Here is a 19,721-nt window from a genome sequence, read left to right as displayed (position 1 = left end):
ATCCTCACTGCCTTTTATTAAAACAATACCGGCCACATTAGGTCAGGGCCGCTCATATGACCTTGTTTCACTTTAATTACCTCTTTAAAGGCCCTGTCTCCATCCTGAGGGATTAGGGTTTAGGGCTTCAACACATGAATTTGAGGATATCACAATTCAGCCCATAAAAACCTCCGAGACTAAATTTTTGGATACTAAGACACATCACTATGATTCTCCACGGCTTACTTACTGTGTCATTCTAGGAAAGGGGAGGCCTCAGATGTAGACACTAGCCTTCCAGTCAGTATAAAGGACTATTCACCTCCTACCCATGCCAAACAAAATGCACTGACTTCTGATTTTTGTCAGACTTTTGTATAAATGTTTAGCCATCAAGATTCAGTTCTCCATGGAGTACATCAAGGCTGTATATTGTTACCTTGGTTATTTAACTTATATGCAGAGTACATCATGAGAAACGCTGGACTGGAAGAAACACAAGCTGGAATCAAGATTGCCGGGAGAAATATCAATAACCTCAGATATGCAGATGACACCCCTTATGGCAGAAAGTGAGGAGGAACTAAAAAGCCTCTGGGTGAAAGTGAAAGAGGAGAGTGAAAAAGTTGGCTTAAAGCTCAACATTCAGAAAACAAAGATCATGGCATCCGGTCTCATCACTTCATTGGAAATAGATGGGGAAACAGTGGAAACAGTGTCAGACTTTATTTTTTTTTTGTTCCAAGATCACTGCAGATGGTGACTGCAGCCATGAAATTAAAAAGACGCTTACTCCTTGGAAGAAAAGTTATGAGCAACCTAGATAGCATATTTAAAAGCAGAGACATTACTTTGCCAACTAAGGTCCACCTAGTCAAGGCTATGGTTTTTCCTGTGGTCATGTATGGATGTGAGAGTTGGACTGTGAAGAAGGCTGAGTGCTGAAGAATTGATGCTTTTGAACTGTGGTGTTGGAGAAGACTCTTGAGAGTCCCTTGGACTGCAAGGAGATCCAACCAGTCCATTCTGAAGGAGATCAACCCTGGGATTTCTTTGGAAGGAATGATGCTAAAGCTGAAACTCCAGTACTTTGGCCACCTCATGTGAAGAGTTGACTCATTGGAAAAGACTCTGATGCTGGGAGGGATTGGACGCAGAAGGAGAAGGGGACGACAGAGGATGAGATGGCTGGATGGAATCACTGACTCAATGGACGTGAGTCTGAGTGAACTCCGGGAGTTGGTGATGGACAGGGAGGCCTGGCGTGCTGCAATTCATGGGGTCACGAAGCGTCAGACATGACTGAGCGACTGAACTGAACTGTTTTATTAACTTCTGATTTACTAAAATGTCTAATTGTTAGAAGCAGTAAGATTGGGTCTGAAGCACGTACCAGGGCCTGGGGAACAACAGCAGCTGTGGAATCAGGCAGATTTGAGGTCCAATCCTGACATCACCCCATCCACGAGCTGTGAGAGTCTGGGTACATGCAAAACCCTCTCTGGGCCTCATGTTCTTCGTCTGCAAAGGGAAAGAGTAGTTTCACTGGTTAGAGCTTTAGTTAAAGTGACAGAATCCTAAGCTTATGAGCTTGAGCAGAGATAAATTTCTGGTCTTTGGTAGGTTGACAAATAAGGCTTTAAGGAGCATTCATTCATGATGACTAAGAGAACAGGAAAGGAAATAATGGCAACAAAATCATGGATGCTGGAAAGAAAGTGGATTGATGATATTGACGATAACTGTCTTAGCAGTCCAGAAGAAACAGCTTCTCCTCAATTGTGGGGGAATGCGTTCAGTTAGCACCATAAATCTCTAGAAAAGCTCATGAAGTGAAGGCACCAAGTGCCTCAGACAAGGGTGTGAAGGTGGCACTCACAGCAGAGGACTGGGGGAAAGTCTGTTTGAGACAGAGATGGAATCAAATGAGGAAACTTAGTCCCACTAATGGTAGGACTTTCTGAGATTATTATAATAATAGGACTTTCAAAAGAGGTACACAGCTTATACTATCAAGTCTTCTTGCCACTATATTTAACAAGAATCTAATAAACCTTGAGACTGAGCTTTCAGTCCACGGGGAATTCAGGAGAGGGAGGAAGAAGTCAAGTGAGAATAATCAACTAGACTGTGGGATATTTTGCAAGACAGACAACTGGCCTGGCCTCTTCAGAAAGTCAACGTTCTAGATTTTAAAAACTAGATGACATATAAACGCATATGACAACCAAATACCATGGATACTAGTTTTTTTAAAATAGGCTGTAATTTAAAAGAATGAAATAATTCCATTCACAGCAACATGGGTGGACCTGGAGATTGTCATACTGAATGAAAGTAAGTCCGAGAAGGACAAATATTGTATGACATCCCTTATATGTGGAATCTAAAAAGAAATTATATAAATGAACTTACAAAACAGAAAGAGATTCATAGACTTAGAAATGAACCTATGGTTGCCAAGGGGAAGGGATATTTAGGGAGCTTGGGATGGACATGCACACACTGCTATATTTAAGATGAATAACCAACAAGGGCCTATTGTATAGCACTCAGAACTCTTCTCAATGTTATGTGGCAGCCTGGATGGGATGGGAGCTTGGGGGAGAATGGATACAGGTACACGTATGGTTGCGTCCCCTCAGTGTTCACCTGAGACTATCACAACATTGTTAACTGGCTATACCCCAACACCAAATAAGAAGTTTTTAATAATAGGCTGTACGGAGAAGTTTGGATACAGATTGAATATTGGATGATGAAGCAGCCAGCCTCCAAGACAGGTCACAATGGTCACTTCCTCCGCGCCCTAATTAGGGGGCACTGATGAAGTCCCCTTTCATATTATGCCAGGGTTGGTGTTTATTATGGTGTCCAGCACTACATTGCAGAAGGGACATAAGTCACTGCCACAGGTAGGCTATAAAAGGTTACACTCTGGCACTCTGTGGCTCTAAGATACCCTGTTTTGGTCAAAGCTAATTGCCATGCCACGAGGACACTTAGGTAGGCTATGGATGGGGCAATGAAGCAAGGATCCAAGGCACCCAGACCATGCAATGAGCTTACATGTGGATTCTTCAGCATTATTCAAGTCTTGAGATGATTGGCTTCAACCAACAGGTTTACAGCAACCTCATGAGAGACTCTGAACCAGAACCACCCAGCTAAGCTACTCTCAAATTCCTAAATTCCATTTATAATTGCATCAAGAATAAAATAGGTAGGAATAAATTTAACCAAGAAGGCAAAAGACTGGTACACTAAAAACTATTAAATGTTGCTCAAAAAACAAAAGAAGACACAAACAAATGTAAAGACAAGCCATGCTCATGGGTTAGAAGATAATATTGTTAAGAGTACTACCAATGGTGATCTGTAGAGTCAATGTTTCTCTATCAAAATCCCAAAGCCTTTTTTATAGAAGTAGAAAAATCTGTCCTAAAATCCATATAGACTCTCAGGGAGCTCCAAATATTCAAAACAATCTTGGAAAAGAAAAACAAAGGTGGAGAATTCACACTTTCTGATTTCAAAACTTACTACAAATATAAATGAATTAAAATAGTGTGGTACTGGCGTGTGTGTGTGTGTGTGTGTGTGTGTGTGTGTGTGTGAAGTCATTCAGTCGTGTCCAACTCTTTGCAACCCCATGGACTGTAGCCTACCAGGCTCCTCTGTCCATGGGATTTTCCAGGCAAGAGTACTGGAGTGGGGTGCCATTTCCTTCTCCAGGGGGTCTTCCCAGGTCTCCCACATTGTAGGCAGACGCTTTACCATCTGAGCCACCAGGGAATCACTGTGGTACTGTCATAAATACAGACATATAGACCAATGGAATAGAATAGAGTGCCCAGAATAAATCCTCATATATATGGTCAAATAATTTTTGACAAGGGAGCCAGTATCATTCAATGTGGAAAGTCATTTTTTTTTAATGTTGGTAAAGTTGGATAGCTATGTGTAAAAAAAAAAGAAAAATGAAGAAACTCTTGGAAGAAAACATAGAGGGAAATCTTAATGACACTGGATTTGTCTGATTTCTTGGATACATTACCTAAAGCACAGGCAACAAAAATAAAAATAGGTAAAATGAGTGACACCAAAAGTTAAAACTTCCATGCATCAAAAGACACAATCAGCAGACTGAAAAGCAACCTATGGATCGAGAGGAAATGTTTGTAAATCATATACATTATAATACATTAATATCCAGACTATATAAAGAACATATGTCAATATATAAAGAAAATATGTCAACAACAACAAATACAACAACCCACTTTAAAAATGAACAAAAAACTTTGTTATGGACTGAATTGTGTCCCACCCAAAATTTGTATGTGAAGTCCTAACTTCCAATGTGATTGTATACGGAAATGGGCTTTTAAAGGAAATAATTAAGGCTTAAATGAGGTCATAAAGTAGAGCCTTGATACAATGCAACTGGTATCACACGCAGAGGAGAAGGTATGCGAGGACATAGTGATAAGGTGACTATATACAAGTCAAGAACAGAGTCTTTATCAAAAACTAAATTTTCTAGCACCTTGATCTTGGACTTCCAGCTTCCAGAACCATGAGAAAATAAACTTCTGTTGTTTAAACCACCCCGTCTGTGGTATTTTGTTATGGCAGTCTGAGCATATTAAAACAACTGACCTTTGAACAACACAGGCTTGAAGTGCATAGGTCCACTTTAACAGCATCACCTTTTACGATTTTAAATAGGTCTGCTGGAATTCTGCCACTTCCACTAGCTTTGTTCATTCTAATGCTTCCTGAGGCCCACTGGTTCTAGGTGAGTGACCACACCATGGTTATCCAGGTCATTAAGGCTTTTCTAGTTCTGTGTATTCTTGCCACCTCTTCTTAATCTCTTCTGCCTCTGTTAGGGCCTTATCATGTCTGTCCTTTATCATGCTCATCCTTGCATGAAATGTTCCCTTGAGATCTCTAATTTTCTTGAAGAGATTTCTAGTCTTTCCCATTCGATGGTTTTCCTGTTTTTCTTTGCATTGTTCTTTGAAGAAGGCCTTCTTATCTCTCCTTGCTATTCTCTGCAATTCTGCATTCAGTTGGGTATATCTTTCCCTCTCTCCCTTGCCTTTTGCTTCTCTTCTTTCCCCAGCTATTTGTAAAGCCTCCTCAGACAACCACTTTGCCTTTTTGCATTTCTTTTTCTTTGGGATGGTTTTGGTCACTGCCTCCTATACAATGTTACAAACCTCCATCCACAGGTACTCCATCAGATCTAATCTCTTGAATTTAAGCATCACTTCCACTATAAAATCATGAGGGATTGGATTTAGGTCATACCTGAATGGCCTAGAAGTTTTCCCTACTTTATTGAATTTAAGTCTGAATTTGGCAATAAAGAGCTCATGATCTGAGCCATAGTCAGCTTCAGGTCTTATTTTTACTGACTATATAGAGCTTCTCCATCTTTGGCTGCAAAGAACGTTATCTGATTTCATTACTGACTATCTGGTGATGCCCATGTATAGAATCATCTCTTGGGTTGCTGGAAAATGGTGTTTGCTATAACCAGCATGTTCTCTTGTCAAACCTCTGTTAGACTTTTCCCTGCTTCAGAGTAATGATCAACTCATACCCACAAGAAAAATACCTGAGGCTATGGAAAGAACTATCTAAAAGTGTGGGAACTAACAGAACCTGGCACTCATATAAGGCTGAAAACAATGCCTCTTGCCTAAAGTTTCACAGAGCATTAGGTAGAGCAATCATAAGCGTCTTCCTTTACTTCTGGAGAATAACTCATCCTAGATTAAGCACTGCCCTAACAATGCTTACGGCATTGTTAGAACTTGTTAGACCTTCCTAACAAATCACAAAAGCAAGAACCGAAAAGATCAAACTGTTTCTAAGTAACTTCACTACATTCCAGATCGAAGATTAAGAAGATTATACACGAAATATTTAAACAAATAAATAGGAAAATTTAAAAATAAACTAGTAAACAGGCTATAAAAATGACGTGGCAGATTGAATAAAGATTGACACTAAAAAATGAAAAATACCATTGCTGAAATTACTACCTCAATGGATAGGTTAAAGAGCAGATTGAACAAGAGGAAGAGAGAATTAATAAACTGGCAGACAGATCTGAAAAAATCCCCTGGGATTCAGCACAGAGAAATAAGAAAATATATGATATAAAAGAGAGGTTATGCAAGGAAGTGATGAGCAGGTCCAGCCTACCTCCAAAGAGCCCAGAAGGTAAAGATGAAGAGAATGGAGAGAGTCCGACTGAATTTATCACGTGCCCAGAATTTTTATCATAATCTTCTCTGCTGTAAATATCTTTGTCACATGCATTTTTGCTGAAAATACTCTTGCCACATAACTAATTGGCTGTAAGGCAATTTTGCTGTAAAAGATAAAATATCTGGCTGGTTGTTTGGTTGGATATACAGAGTACAGAAATCATGACAGATGATGATGATTTGCCCAAGTTGGTTTCTTCTTCTGAAGCACAAGACATGGCAGGAAAGAGGCCAAGGACCTTGAAGGCACAGAGGTGAATCTGCGTTTCCCATAAAACTTTGTAATGTCTATTGAAGGCATGTGACAAAATGCCAAGAACAAACAGCAGTGCAGAGGCTTTTATGACACAATAGAAAGCTCAGTTACAAACATGCACCCTAGCATTTCGAATTGATACCTCTCTTCAAGAACGAGGAAATTTTGCTGAAAATAACATTGCAATGTTGAACAAGCAGACAAATTAGTAGCAAAAAAAAATGTGTAATACTATGAACAAAAGACTTGGAAGGCAAGTGCTTAAGTTCAACCCACAGAATAAAGTTGCTTACTTGCAAAGTATTGTCATGAGTCTCCACACACATTAGATGTATTCAGATACTTTGTATTTCTCAATAAAATCTTTTTAATTTTGTTATTCAAAATAAAAGAAGATGTATAGGTACACAAAAATATCCAGCACCCACCAGGTAAAATTCAAAACATCTAGGATCTAATGAAAGATTACTAGAAATGCAAAGAGGTAGGAAAACACAAACCATACAGAGGAGAATAATTAATAAATCAAATCTGACCACTAACTGACACTAATTCAAAGAAATACATTAAAAGCTATTTTAAAACACACAGGATAGGATTAAGAGCAAATAAAATACTGCAGAAATAAAGACTAGTAAACTTGAGGATATTGCAATAGGAACTCTTCAAAATAAAACACAGAAAGAAAAGGGGGAAAACATTAAGAGTATCAACAAATCTGTGCCGACAAAATTGATAATTCATATGCAATGCAGCAATTTCTTGAAAGACACAATCTATATTAACTCACTCAAACAGAAATAGATAATCTGAATAAGTCCAGAAGACTAACACACATATAATTTAAGTCACCAAAGGACTGGAGGATGTGAGGAAACAAAAATAATTTTGAAGAAACAACCAATTTTTTCCAAATTTGGTAAAACCTGTAAAGCCACAGATTCAAGAAGTTCAAAGAGCTCATACACACACAAACACACACCCTACTTCTGAAGAAAATTGTACCAATGTACATTATAATAAAATTGATCAAAACCAGTAAATAAGAGAACTATTTAAGGCAACTAGAGATAAAAGGCACACCATATTGCGAGGAACAAAGATAAGATGACACAGATTGCTAATCAAAATTATGGCAACTAAGAAGACAGCAGAGCAACATCATTAAAGCACTCAGGGATCTTGTCAACAAAGTCTATACCCAGCGAAAGTATTTTGCAAAAATAAAGATGCATTATGAAGGAATTCATCCTGGCAGACTCACACTACAGGAAAGATAAAGGAAGACTTTTAGGCAGAGAGAAATAATACCAGATGGAAATCTGAATCTACACAAAGGAATGAAGAGCAACAGAAACGATAACTATATGGGTAAGTACAAAATATTTTTTTCTTATTTTTTTTAATATCCTTAATAGATATTTTACTATTTAAACAGTAATAATAATATATTCTGGAGTTTAAACATAGCAAAAGTAAGACACATGACATTAATAGCATAAAGAATATGAAAGGAAAAGTGGAAGAACACTAATGTAAACTTTTTATACTATACATGAAGTGGTGTAACAGTACCTGAAGACAGACCATGAAAAGGTAAAGAGGTGTATTATACACACTGAAATAATCACTAAAGTAATAAAACAAAAAGTATAGCCAATAGTTTTCTGACTAAGGTCCGTCTAGTCAAGGCTATGGTTTTTCCAGTGGTCATGTATGGATGTGAGAGTTGGACTGTGAAGAAGGCTGAGCACTGAAGAATTGACACTTTTGAACTGTGGTGTTGGAGAAGACTCTTGAGAGTCCCTTGGACTGCAAGGAGATCCAACCAGTCCATTCTGAAGGAGATCAGCCCTGGGATTTCTTTGGAAGGAATGATGCTAAAGCTGAAGCTCCAGTACTTTGGCCATCTCATGCGAAGAGTTGACTCATTGGAAAAGACTCTGATGCTGGGAGGGATTGAGGGCAGGAGGAGAAGGGGATGACAGAGGATGAGATGGCTGGATGGCATCACTGACTTGATGGACATGAGTCTGAGTGAACTCCGGGAGATGGTGATGGACAGGGAGGCCTGGCGTGCTGTGATTCATGGGGTCACAAAGAGTCGGACACAACTGAGCGACTGAACTGAACTGAACTGAATAGCCCAGTAATGTGAATTATATAATTCATTCATTCACATTTGTGAATTATTTTAAAATTTATCCAAAAGAAGTCAGGGGCAAAAAATGATAAAAGAACAGATAAACAGAAAGCAAATAGCAAGATGATGAACTCACATGTAACCGTATTAATAATCACACTAAAGTGTAAGTGGTCTAAGATTAAAATGCAGGGATTATCAGATTACATTTTATAAAAAGGCAGTCTAGACTACATGTTATCTACAAATAACACACTTTAAATATGAAGACACCAATAGGTTAAGAGTAAAAAGATAGAAAAGATACAGTATGCTAACACAGGTCAAAAGATACCCGAAGTGGCTATATTAATATTAGGCAAAGTAGATTTCCTAGCAAAGGATATTACAAGAGAAAAAGACCATTTAAAGTAAAGGGGCCAATTAATCAAAAGAACATAACCACCTCAAACAGTTATGCACCTAATAGCAGAGGTTTTAAATACATAAAATGAAAACTGATAGCACTGCAAGGAGAAATAAACAAATGTACAGTCTTAGTCAGAAACTGCAAATCCATCAATAATTAATGGAACAGTGAGACTAAAAGTCAGCAAGAATATAGAGGACTTGAGCAACACTTAACAACTTGACCTGATTAAACATTTACAGAAGAGGCCATCCAAAAGCCACAGAATACACATCTTCTTAAGTGCACATGGAACGTTTACCAAGACAGACCACACGCTGGGCCATAATGCAAGTCTTGATGAATTTAAAAGGAAGCAAGCTATAAAAAGTGTGTTTTCTCACCAAAATAGAATTAAATTAAAAACCAGTTGTCAAAAGATCTCTGGGGAAAAAAGACCCTAAATATTTGGAAACTAAATATTCCATTTCTAGGTAACCCATGGATCAAAGAAGAAATCAGAAAGACACTAGAAAGTATTTTGAACTGAATGAAAATGAAAATACAACATATCAAAATCTGTGCAAGGCTGCTAAACCACTATTTTGCTAAACCACTAAAAGCCTTTGTTAGGAAATAATAGAGATTTTAAATTAGTGAGTTCAACTTCCCCTAGTATAAAACTAGAATAAGAAGAGAAATTAAACCCAAAAATAAGCAGAAGAAATGAAACAACAAAGAGTGGAACTATAAAATGGAAAAAGAACAGAAAATATAAAAGAAAACACTAGTTTTTTGAGATCAATAAAATTCATAACTTCTAGCCAGATGAATTGGGGAAAAAATAAAACAAAATTACTAAACTTACAAAAGAGAGAGGTGAGATTATTATAGATTCTACAGGTGTAGAAAGGATAGGAGAATAATTTTATAACAATAAACCTGAAAACTTAGGTGAAACAAACAAATTAACTGAAGGACACAAACACAAAAACTCAAGAAGAAACAGTTAAGAGGATAGCTTCCCATATATTTTAGAAATTGAAATTGTAGTTAAAACCTTCCCACTACTCAAGGTCCACAGGGATTCATTTGTGAATGTTATCAAACATTTACAGGGTAAAAAAATGCCAGTTCTATATGAACTTTTCCAAAAAATTGAAGAAGAGCAATGTTTTCCAATTCATTCCATGAAGCAAGCATTACCAGACAGCAAAACCAAAAGGAGACATTATGAGGAAACTACAGACTGATAACTCTCAATAAGCACAATTTGTTTTTAAAGCCTAAACAAACTTTAGCAATTTGAATCTAAGAATATACTAAATGGATAACATATTATGACCAAGTGGATTTTATGCCAGGAATTCAAGGTGGGTTTAATGTTTAAAAAGCCAATCAATGTAACTCACAATATTAACAAACAAAAAAATTGTGCCTCAACATTCAGTTAAAGTGAAGTCACTCAGTCGTGTCTGACTCTTTGTGACCCCAAGGACTGTAGCCTACCAGGCTCCTCCATCTGTGGGATTTTCCAGGCCAGAATACTGGAGTGGGTTGCCATTTCCTTCTCCAGGAGATCTTCCCAGCCCAGGGACTGAACCTGGGTCTCCCACATTGTAGGCAGATGCTTTACCGTCTGAGCCACCAGGGAAGTTAAGTTAAGGTCCTTAATTAATTCTCACTGAGACAGCTTGGTACCACCCATCTCTGGCAATTTCTTTAATGGAGGAATGGATGTGCTGAGTGGCCTAGCCCAGGCCAAGTGTTCCCCTCTGGAGTCAAGCTGTAGGGGTAGGCAGTGTTTCTATAGTCCCATAGCTTTGGGAAGGGAGAAAGGGAGAGATGTCATTAGAACCTCCTATTTTCCTTTGTTTCTATCTGCATATGTGTTTAATTCTTTCAGTGTCTTGGGCTGAAGAATGTGTCTTTCAGATTATAGTCAGACACTATGCTACGAAGATAAACAGAGTTGTCAGCTCCAGTTTTTTTTAAATCCCAAGAAAAGGAGTGATTGCCCTAGTTTGGGTCACATGCTCATGCCCGGCACAAGAAGTATTGCCAGGGAGATGGGCTATGTGCCTGGCATAGCTAGCACCAAATGCCTACCCTAAGCCAGGAAAGGTGCTGGATTTACAGCACCTGCTTGGGTAGACAAGATAATAGGAGTCCATTTCTTGAGACAATGTACACGAAGTTTCTTCTTTGGCAGTGTGTCTGTAATACCTAATTTCTTTCCCAACCTCCCACCCCTATCTTACTCCAAGTTTGCCAAAGTGAAGGGCAGACCTTGAAAAAAAATAAAACAAAAACCCTTGGGTGACTTCTGTGTAAGCGGGTTCTGATTCCCTCTTTATGTCGCTCATCTCTCTCATTTAAAATAAAGAAATAAAATCAGAAAGTGCTCAGGTAGCCACCACATCCCTGAGACTCAGATTCCTCACCTGTCAGATGGGGTTAGTGACAGTCCTCAACTCGGAAAGTAATAGTGCATGATGTGAACTGAGTCAATGCACGTGAAACAGATTCTGAGCATACAGTAGGAACTTAACAAATGGTAACTATTATGCGCCATTCCACACTTTAAAAAAATTGTCCAAAGGGAATCTCACTAAAAATAAATTGCGCAAGAACATTCCAAAGTCTTCCCCAGGGCCAGGAAAAGACCACATCACTTTTTTTTCCCCAAGAAGCACCTGCCCCCGGGATGTTACCCTCTGCTGTCCCCACTTGGCCCTCTGCACACCCACGCTGACCACACTCCCCCCCAGTTTCTCAGAGCTCCGATTCCACGTTTGCCTCCCACCACCTCCATCCCCACCCTCCAATCATCTGTGCTGCCCACCCTGACAAGCTGTCTCCCTAACACCTCACCTACTCACGTCTTCATTATTTTATTCTTCTACCTTTATTTCTCACGCAGAGAAAGGTGGGAGCAGGGATGATCACACAAAGCAGGAGGCCCTGGGCACTGGCTGGAACGCACCCCTGGCCCCTGGTGCCACACCCTGCACACACACCCTCTGGCCCTCTGACGCTCCCTTCTTCCCCCATCCCTCTCAGTCACCCTGTCTGGCAGGGTGCGTTAGCTGGGAGACACACTCCCTTTCTCTGAGGTGGGTCAAGGAGAGGTGCAGTAGGAAAACCACTCACAGAAGCCCTGACCCTCTCCTGCTCCCAGCTCATTAGCCCTGTGACCTGGATCCCACCTTTTTTTTTTCTCCTCTTTCCCCAAAATACTTTAAAAACCATAACAATACCTCCTGGGAGCTACAAGGGCAGCACTGTAGAGGCCTGTGGCTTAATCTTTTATAGACTGGGTGACTTTGGACAAGTCTCTCCACCTCTCTGAGGCTCGGCTCCCTTCTCCATGAAATGGGGATGATCTGACACCCACCTCACGGGCTCGCTTTGAGGGTCAGAGCAATCGCAGGATGAGGAGCACGCAGCCTGCTCACGCGTTTGCTGTGACAAAGGAAGATTGCTTCAGAGGAGGATTTTGAAAGGAACATAATAGAATAAAAACGTAATGGACACTTCTGCTTCCAGCCAGATGAGGTAATGGAGCAGATTTACTCTCTCATCTGACACAACTGAAAAATAAAACCACCAAAAACATGGAGCAACAGTTTTCAAGACAGTAAGGGCGTAAGGCAACAGAGGATAATGACTCCCACGAGACACAGAAAACAAAACGGAGGAAGCCCTACCTCACGGCCTGGAGAGAGAGTCCAGGCTGCGGTGTGAGGAATGGGAAGGAAGGCAAAAGCTGGCAAACAGCTTGAGCTGAAAGACCAAGCTGAGAGTCGAGAGAGACTGGGGTGTCTTCAGCACCCAGCGCAGAATACCCACGAGGAGAGAGAGCACCAGAAGGAGAACGCTCGAGGCCTCTGCAGCGTTTAGCAGAGCGCAGAGCGGTGCCTGCAAGCACGTGAGGAAACTACTTGAGGCCAGGGGAAGAACGTCCAGGGCATGAGAGGCACAGCCCCGGCCACACACGGGGTCATGGGGCTGGAAATAGGGCTGTTCCTACCAGCCAGACTGTACAGCTTGCCTTTACAGTGAGGAATGATTAACCCTTCACTCTCCATGCCCTATTCCCATGAAGCAAATCTGGAAAGCAAGACACACAAAAGAAACTAGTAATTTAGCTGCTTTCCAAAGTAAAGTTGAAGGATATTTTTTTATTATTAAAATAGATTAAAATAGCCAGAAACCAACAGGGTAAAATTCACAGTGTTTGGCATCCAGCAAGAGGGTTAATAGTCATGAAAAGAGGCGGGAAAATATGACCCATAAAAAGAAGAAAAATCAATTAAAACCAATCTAGAATTGACACAGCTGTTAAAATTAGCAAAGAAGGACATTAAAACAGCTAATATATCACATTAGAATATATTTTAATATAATACCACATTATAATATACTATATATTTAAAATATTCCATATTTTAAAAAGTTAACTGGAGCCATGTAAGATATATTTTTTAAAGAGACCTCAATTTTTAGAGATAAAAACTACAATGTCTAAGCTTAAAAATATACTGGTGGAATTAACAGCAAATTAGTTATTGCAGAAGCAAATATTAGTGAACTTGAAATAGCAACTTCCTAAAATTAAACACACAGAAAAAGAAATAAATTTTGAGAATTAAAAGAGTACCAGTAAACTATAGAATAACTGAAAAGGCCCTAATGTATATGCAGCTAGAGTTTCTGAAGAAGGAGGTAGACAGAAAAATAGTTAATGACATCCAAAATGTTCTAAATTTGATGAGAAGATAAGCTCACAGATTCAAGAAGCTCAACAAATGCCAAGAATAAGAAACAGCAAGAAAACTACACCAAGATACATAATAAAATTGCTCAAAACCAGTAAACAAGACAAAATCTAACAGAGGAGGGGAAAAGCATGTCGCGTATGGAAGAACAAAGACAGGACTAACACAGCCTTCTCATCAGGAATAATGCAGGCAAGGAGAAAGATCGTGGGGCGATATATTTAAAGGAAAACAGTAAACCTAAAAGTGGGCTTCCCTGGTGTCTCAGTTGGCAAAGAATCCTCCTGTAACGCAGGAGACCCTGATTCCACCCCAGAGTCGGGATGATCCCCTGGAAAAGGAACTGGCAACCCACGCCAGTATTCTTGCCTGGAGAATCGCATGGACAGAGGAGACTGATGGGCTACAGTACATGGGGTTTCCCAGGGGTTGCAAACAATCAGACACAACTGACCTAAAAATACACTTTGTTGTTGGGTCAGAATACTTAATATTATTAACATGTCAGTACTCCCCAAATTGATCCATATATTCTACACAAGCTAAATCAAAATGTCAAGGGAGAGGGTGGGATGATTTGGGAGAATGGCATTCTAACATGTATACTATCATGTAAGAATCGAATCGCCAGTCAATGTCTGACGCAGGATACAGCATGCTTGGGGCTGGTGCATGGGAATGACCCAGAGAGATGTTATGGGGAGGGAGGTGGGAGCGGGATTCATGTTTGGGAACGCGTGTAAGAATTAAAGATTCTAAAATTAAAAAAAAAAAAATGTCAGAAAGCTTTTTGTATAAACAGGCTACCTGATTCTAAACTTCATATGGAAATGCAAAGGAAATCCACATATACAACTCTGAAGAAAGAAGAACAAAGGTGAAGGGCTAAGACCACCTGATTTCAAGAATTATTATAAAACTATATTAATCAGGAGGTTTCCCAGGTGGCGCTAATGGTAAAGAACCTGTCTGCCAATGCAGGAGACCTAAGAGACACAAGCTCAATCCCTGGGTCAGGAAGATCCCCTGGAGAATGGAGTGGCAACCCACTCCATTCTTGCCTGGGAAATCCCATGGACAGAGGAGCCTGATGGGGTACAGTCCATGGGGTCACAGAGTCAGACATGACTGAAGCGACTTAGCATGCAAGCATATTAATCAGGACAGCGTAGTATCAGCATCAGAGTAACCATACAGATCAGAACAGAAGACTGAGAAATTGCCCCACACATATACAGGCGTTGACAAAAGTGTAAAGGAAATGCAGAGGAGAAAAAGATAGCCTTCTCGACAAGTGGTTCTGGGACAACTGGAAAGTCATATGCAAAAACAAACAAACAACAACAAAAAAACCTTTGGATCCATACTTGTCACATCTATAAAAGTTAACTCAAAAATGTATTAAAAATTAAAATGTAAAGGCTGAAACTACAAAACTACCAGGAGAAACCTTAGGAAAAGAAACTTTGTGGCCTTGGGTTGACAGCATATCAAAGACTTCTTAGAGCTGACACCAAAAGCATTACTTGTAAAAGAACAAATTGACAAGCTGGACTTCATCATAAGTAAACACTTCTGCTCTTTGAAAGACACTTTTAAGAAAATAAAACTAACAAACAACAAGTAAAAAACACTTGTGAAACATATTTCTGATAAAGGGCACATCCAGAATAAAGAACTCGCAAAACTCAACATCAAGAAAACAGACAATCCAATATTTTAAAACATAGGGAGAACATCTGAACAGACTTTTAACCAAAGACGATATGAAGATGGCAAAAAAGCACTTGCAAAGATGTTATTCGGTGACTAAGTCGCATACAATGCTTTGTGACTCCATGAACTGCACACGCCAGGCCAAAATGCTCTACATCATTAGTCATTAAAGGAATGCTCATTAAAACCACAATGAGGTACCACTACACACCCTTTAGAGGGGCTGAAATTAAAGGCTGACCATAGCAACTGTTGGTGGAAATATGGAGGAACCAGAACTCTAAAGCTGATGAAGTTAAACATATACTTAAACATACATTTACATATGATTCAGTCATTCTGCCTCTAGGTGTTTTTTCCAAGAGAAAAAGAAATATATATCCATACAAAGACTTATGTACAAATGTTCCTAGCAACTTTGCTTCTAATAGCCAAAAACTGGAAATGATGCAAATGGCCATCTATAGGAAATGGATAAACAACTCATGGTATATTCATCTGATGAAATACTATTTAGCAACAAAAAGGAAAATAACTATTTATACAAGCAATATCATGGATGAATCCCAAAATAAGAATGCTTTTTGAATGAAGTAAGACAAAAAGAGTATATGCTGTATGATTCTATTTCTATGAAACTCTAGAAAATGCAGTCTAATCTATGGTGACACAGAATAAATCAGTGATCACCTGGTTTGGGGGGAGGCAGGGAGAAAGGAGATAAAGAGACATGAAGAAATGGTTGTAAGAGGTGAGTATGTTCACTACTGACTGTGGGGATGGATCTCATGACAGACTGCATATGCCAAAACCTACAAACCCACAGACTTTAAATATGTGTACTTTATTATATGTCAATATGAACATCAAAAAAGCTATTTTTAAAAGGTGGATGAACCTAGAACCTATCATACAGAGTGAAGTGAGCCAGAAAGAGAAAGACTAATACCATATTCTAATGCATATATATGGAATCTAAAAAAATGGTACTGAAGAATTTATTTACAGGGCAGCAACAGAGAAACAGACATAAAGAACAGACTTAGGGACATGGGGAGAGGGTGAGATGTATGGAAAGAGTATTATGGAAACTTACATTACCTTATATAAGATAGATAGCCAATGGGAATTTGCCGTATGGCTCAGGAAACTCAAACAGAGGCTCTGTATCAACCTAGAGGGGTGGGATGGGATGGGAGACCGGAGGGAGGTTCAGAAGGGAGGGGATATATGTATACCTATGGCTGATTCACGTTGAGGTTTGACAGAAAACAACAAAGAAGCAATTATCCTTCAATAAAAAACAAATAAATAATAATAGTAATAAAGGTATTGCTAAAATGTGACAGGAATCTAGTCTATGAACCTCTGGCCTCCGAATGAGGTACTTAGGCAGTTCTAGAAAAAACAGGGTTTGATGAACAGAAGCCAGAAGTGAGTCTGCGATATTACACAGATGTGCCAGACAGGCAATTAATACAAATATTACGTTATTTTCTGAATTTTGTGATGTTTGTAACTATTGCTTTTTCCATTCTAAATAAATATTCATTTTCATGCCTAAAACAAAAGGTATTGCTTATATTATGATGCATCTGGTACAATCCACTTTAGGTCTTTTTCTTAACTTTTATTTTGAAACCATTTTACACTTTGGAAGGGTTGCAAAGACAGCAGAGAGTTTCCAAATACCTCCAGTTCCCCCAGCTCTCCCTAAGGTTAAGAACGTGAGTAGCCTTGATACAATCACCAAAATCTGCAGTCTAAATCCTCCCCTCCTCACCCTCTGGGACAGTTAGCTGCAGTCGGCAGCCCTGTCCCCTCCAGTGAGCAGGTCTAAGGCCCAGCCTCTCCTCTGGCTTTACGTCGGCTGCTCTGTGTGCAACCGACACTCCACGCTCGGGACTGCTCCACGCCCACCCCCAGCCCCACCTCTCATGTGAGGCATATGAGATCTTAAACTAACCGTGCCCTACATGTGTAAAACTGAATACATTATTTTCTCAAAATCCCCTTCCTCCTATGATCTTGAACTCAGAAAGTGGCATTGTCACCTGGCACTCAGTCAGACATCTCAAAGTCTTCTCTGATTCACTGCCCTCTCTGAAGGTCTACATACGATGTCACCATCAAGTTCTTTGTTCCTCCATTTGTTGCTCAAACCCCACCCGTAGGTCCCATGTCCACCATCAATACCTTGATTTAGGCCATGATGTTAGGGCTGTTAGGACAGGTTTTAAACATTCCTGTATTTCTAGGCTCCTACTTTTGGCCCAATTGCCCCGAGTGATCTTCCTAAAATGTACACTGGCCAAAATCACTTCCTGCTAAAAACAACAACAACTCTGCAATGATTTCCAAATGCCCAAAGGGTGACATTCTAGCTCCAGGTATTGTATCCAAGGTCCCTTTAAAAGAACCTTTGATATCCTCTTCCCAGGTGGTAAAGAACCTGCCTGCCAACACAGGAGACATGAGAGAAGCGGGTTCGATCCTGGATCAGGAAGGGGGACATGGCAACCCACTCCAGTATTCTTTCCTGGAGAATCCCATGGACAGAGGACCCTGTCCATAGGGTCATGAAGAGTCGGACATGACTGAAGCGATTTAGCACACATGCTCCTCACTAATAACCATCAGCTCAATCAAGTGCAATGGAACTCCTCTCCCTCCTGAACCCACCAGACATCCTCATGCCTTTCCCTGTTGTTTTCTCAGCCTAGAAGGTCCTTTCCCATCTCTCCCACTGGAGACTTCTATACAAAGCACAGCTCTGTTTTCACTCAGAATGAAGCCTTCTCAAAAATAGGAGGCAGAAGAGAAAGTCTTTTGTGTACAGAGCCCTGTATACATACCTTAGGGGCAGCTTTCTGTGTGTCTTCCTCCACAACAGGTGAAAACCTAAAGAGCAAAATTTTTACTTATCTTGGCCCCCAGCACCAGACTTGGGGTTTTATAGAGGCATTGATAACTGGATGAACAGATAAAGAAATAAGAAGATGTATTCATGGATGGGTGGAAAGAGTAGACTGGTGACGAGATCATAATCAGTTCAAGGGCAAACATTTCTTCTTACTCAACTTATTTTCACATGCTCAGTACATAGGGTCTAGAATTACAGTAATAGATATTCAAATATATTATTGAAGGAGAGGATGAATGATTAAGGACCAGGTTATTGTGGTAAGTGTTTCAGACTGAGTCAGAGGACCTCATTTTCAGCTCCATTCATATCCTCAAGTTATCTTTGTGCACATGAGCAACTTAACAAAACATCTTCAATTTACTCTCCTGTAAAATGGGTAGACTGGGTTAAATTACTTCTAAGGTCTTCTCCAAACACTCTTGTGTTCCCTGATTTGAAGCCATGCAAATCTAAGGTAAGGCTATCAAATGGGAGGAGGGGCCACATTAGAACAAATGTGTGTTTACTTACAACTTGTCCTAATGCAGAGCTGATACTCCATCTCTGCCAGCAACGGGGGAGGAGTTAACACACTCCAGATGAGATTCTGTTCAAATTGTCTGGCTGAAAGCCTGTGGTGGAAATGAAAGACAGGCTGAGAGGAGAGCCTGAGGGGTAATTAAGAGAGAAACAGGAACCTCTGTGAGGCTGTACCCAGCCCAAGTTGAAAGGAAGGCGGGAAGGGCCAGGCTACAAAGCCTCCTGTACAAAGCCTCCCAGGGCTCTTGGCTGCTGGCCAAAGGCACCCTTTATCCAGAAGGATGGTTGTTTGTTCTCAGAGCACGTGGTCTGCACTGCCAGAGATGCACCTGGACTCCTAGTGTGCTCTGGAGTAATAATTGTACTGAGAAGGCATCTATCATTAGTTATAGAACAATATGTGCCAGGCACTGTCTACACATCACCTCATCACTTCTCCCAATAATGCTGGCAGGCAGGAATGATGACCTTCAATTCATTGAGGAGAAAAATGTAGCTAGTAAGGGGCTGATTGAGAACTTGACCCAGGGGGCTTTGGCTACCTGTGGACAGGTGCCCTGGAACTGGTCAAGTAATAATTCAGAGACTTCAGATTTCATTTACTTTTTCAGTTCAGTTCAGTTCAGTTACTCAGTTGTGTTCCACTCTTTGCGACCCCATGAACCGCAGCACACCAGGCCTCCTTGTCCATCACCAACTCCTGAAGTTCACCCAAACTCATGT

At 40.1% G+C, this 19,721-nt stretch overlaps 1 long non-coding RNA gene across 1 annotated transcript in view; it reads right to left on the bottom strand.

Moving 5' to 3' along the window:
* LOC128054408 (uncharacterized) overlaps nt 1-12,437 on the bottom strand; it is a 40,880-nt gene extending 28,443 nt beyond the window's left edge. Inside the window, exons 1-2 of the long non-coding RNA XR_008200004.1 lie at nt 12,317-12,437; nt 1,376-1,503 (exon numbers count right to left, since the gene is read on the bottom strand). This is a non-coding gene — a long non-coding RNA (uncharacterized LOC128054408). The remainder of the gene's footprint in view (nt 1-1,375; nt 1,504-12,316) is intronic.
* Nucleotides 12,438-19,721: the final 7,284 nt, after the last annotated feature.

The sequence above is a fragment of the Budorcas taxicolor genome, chromosome 10 (assembly GCF_023091745.1).
Source record: "Budorcas taxicolor isolate Tak-1 chromosome 10, Takin1.1, whole genome shotgun sequence".
Lineage (NCBI taxonomy): Eukaryota > Metazoa > Chordata > Mammalia > Artiodactyla > Bovidae > Budorcas > Budorcas taxicolor.
This window is presented reverse-complemented; position numbering and strand designations above follow the sequence as displayed.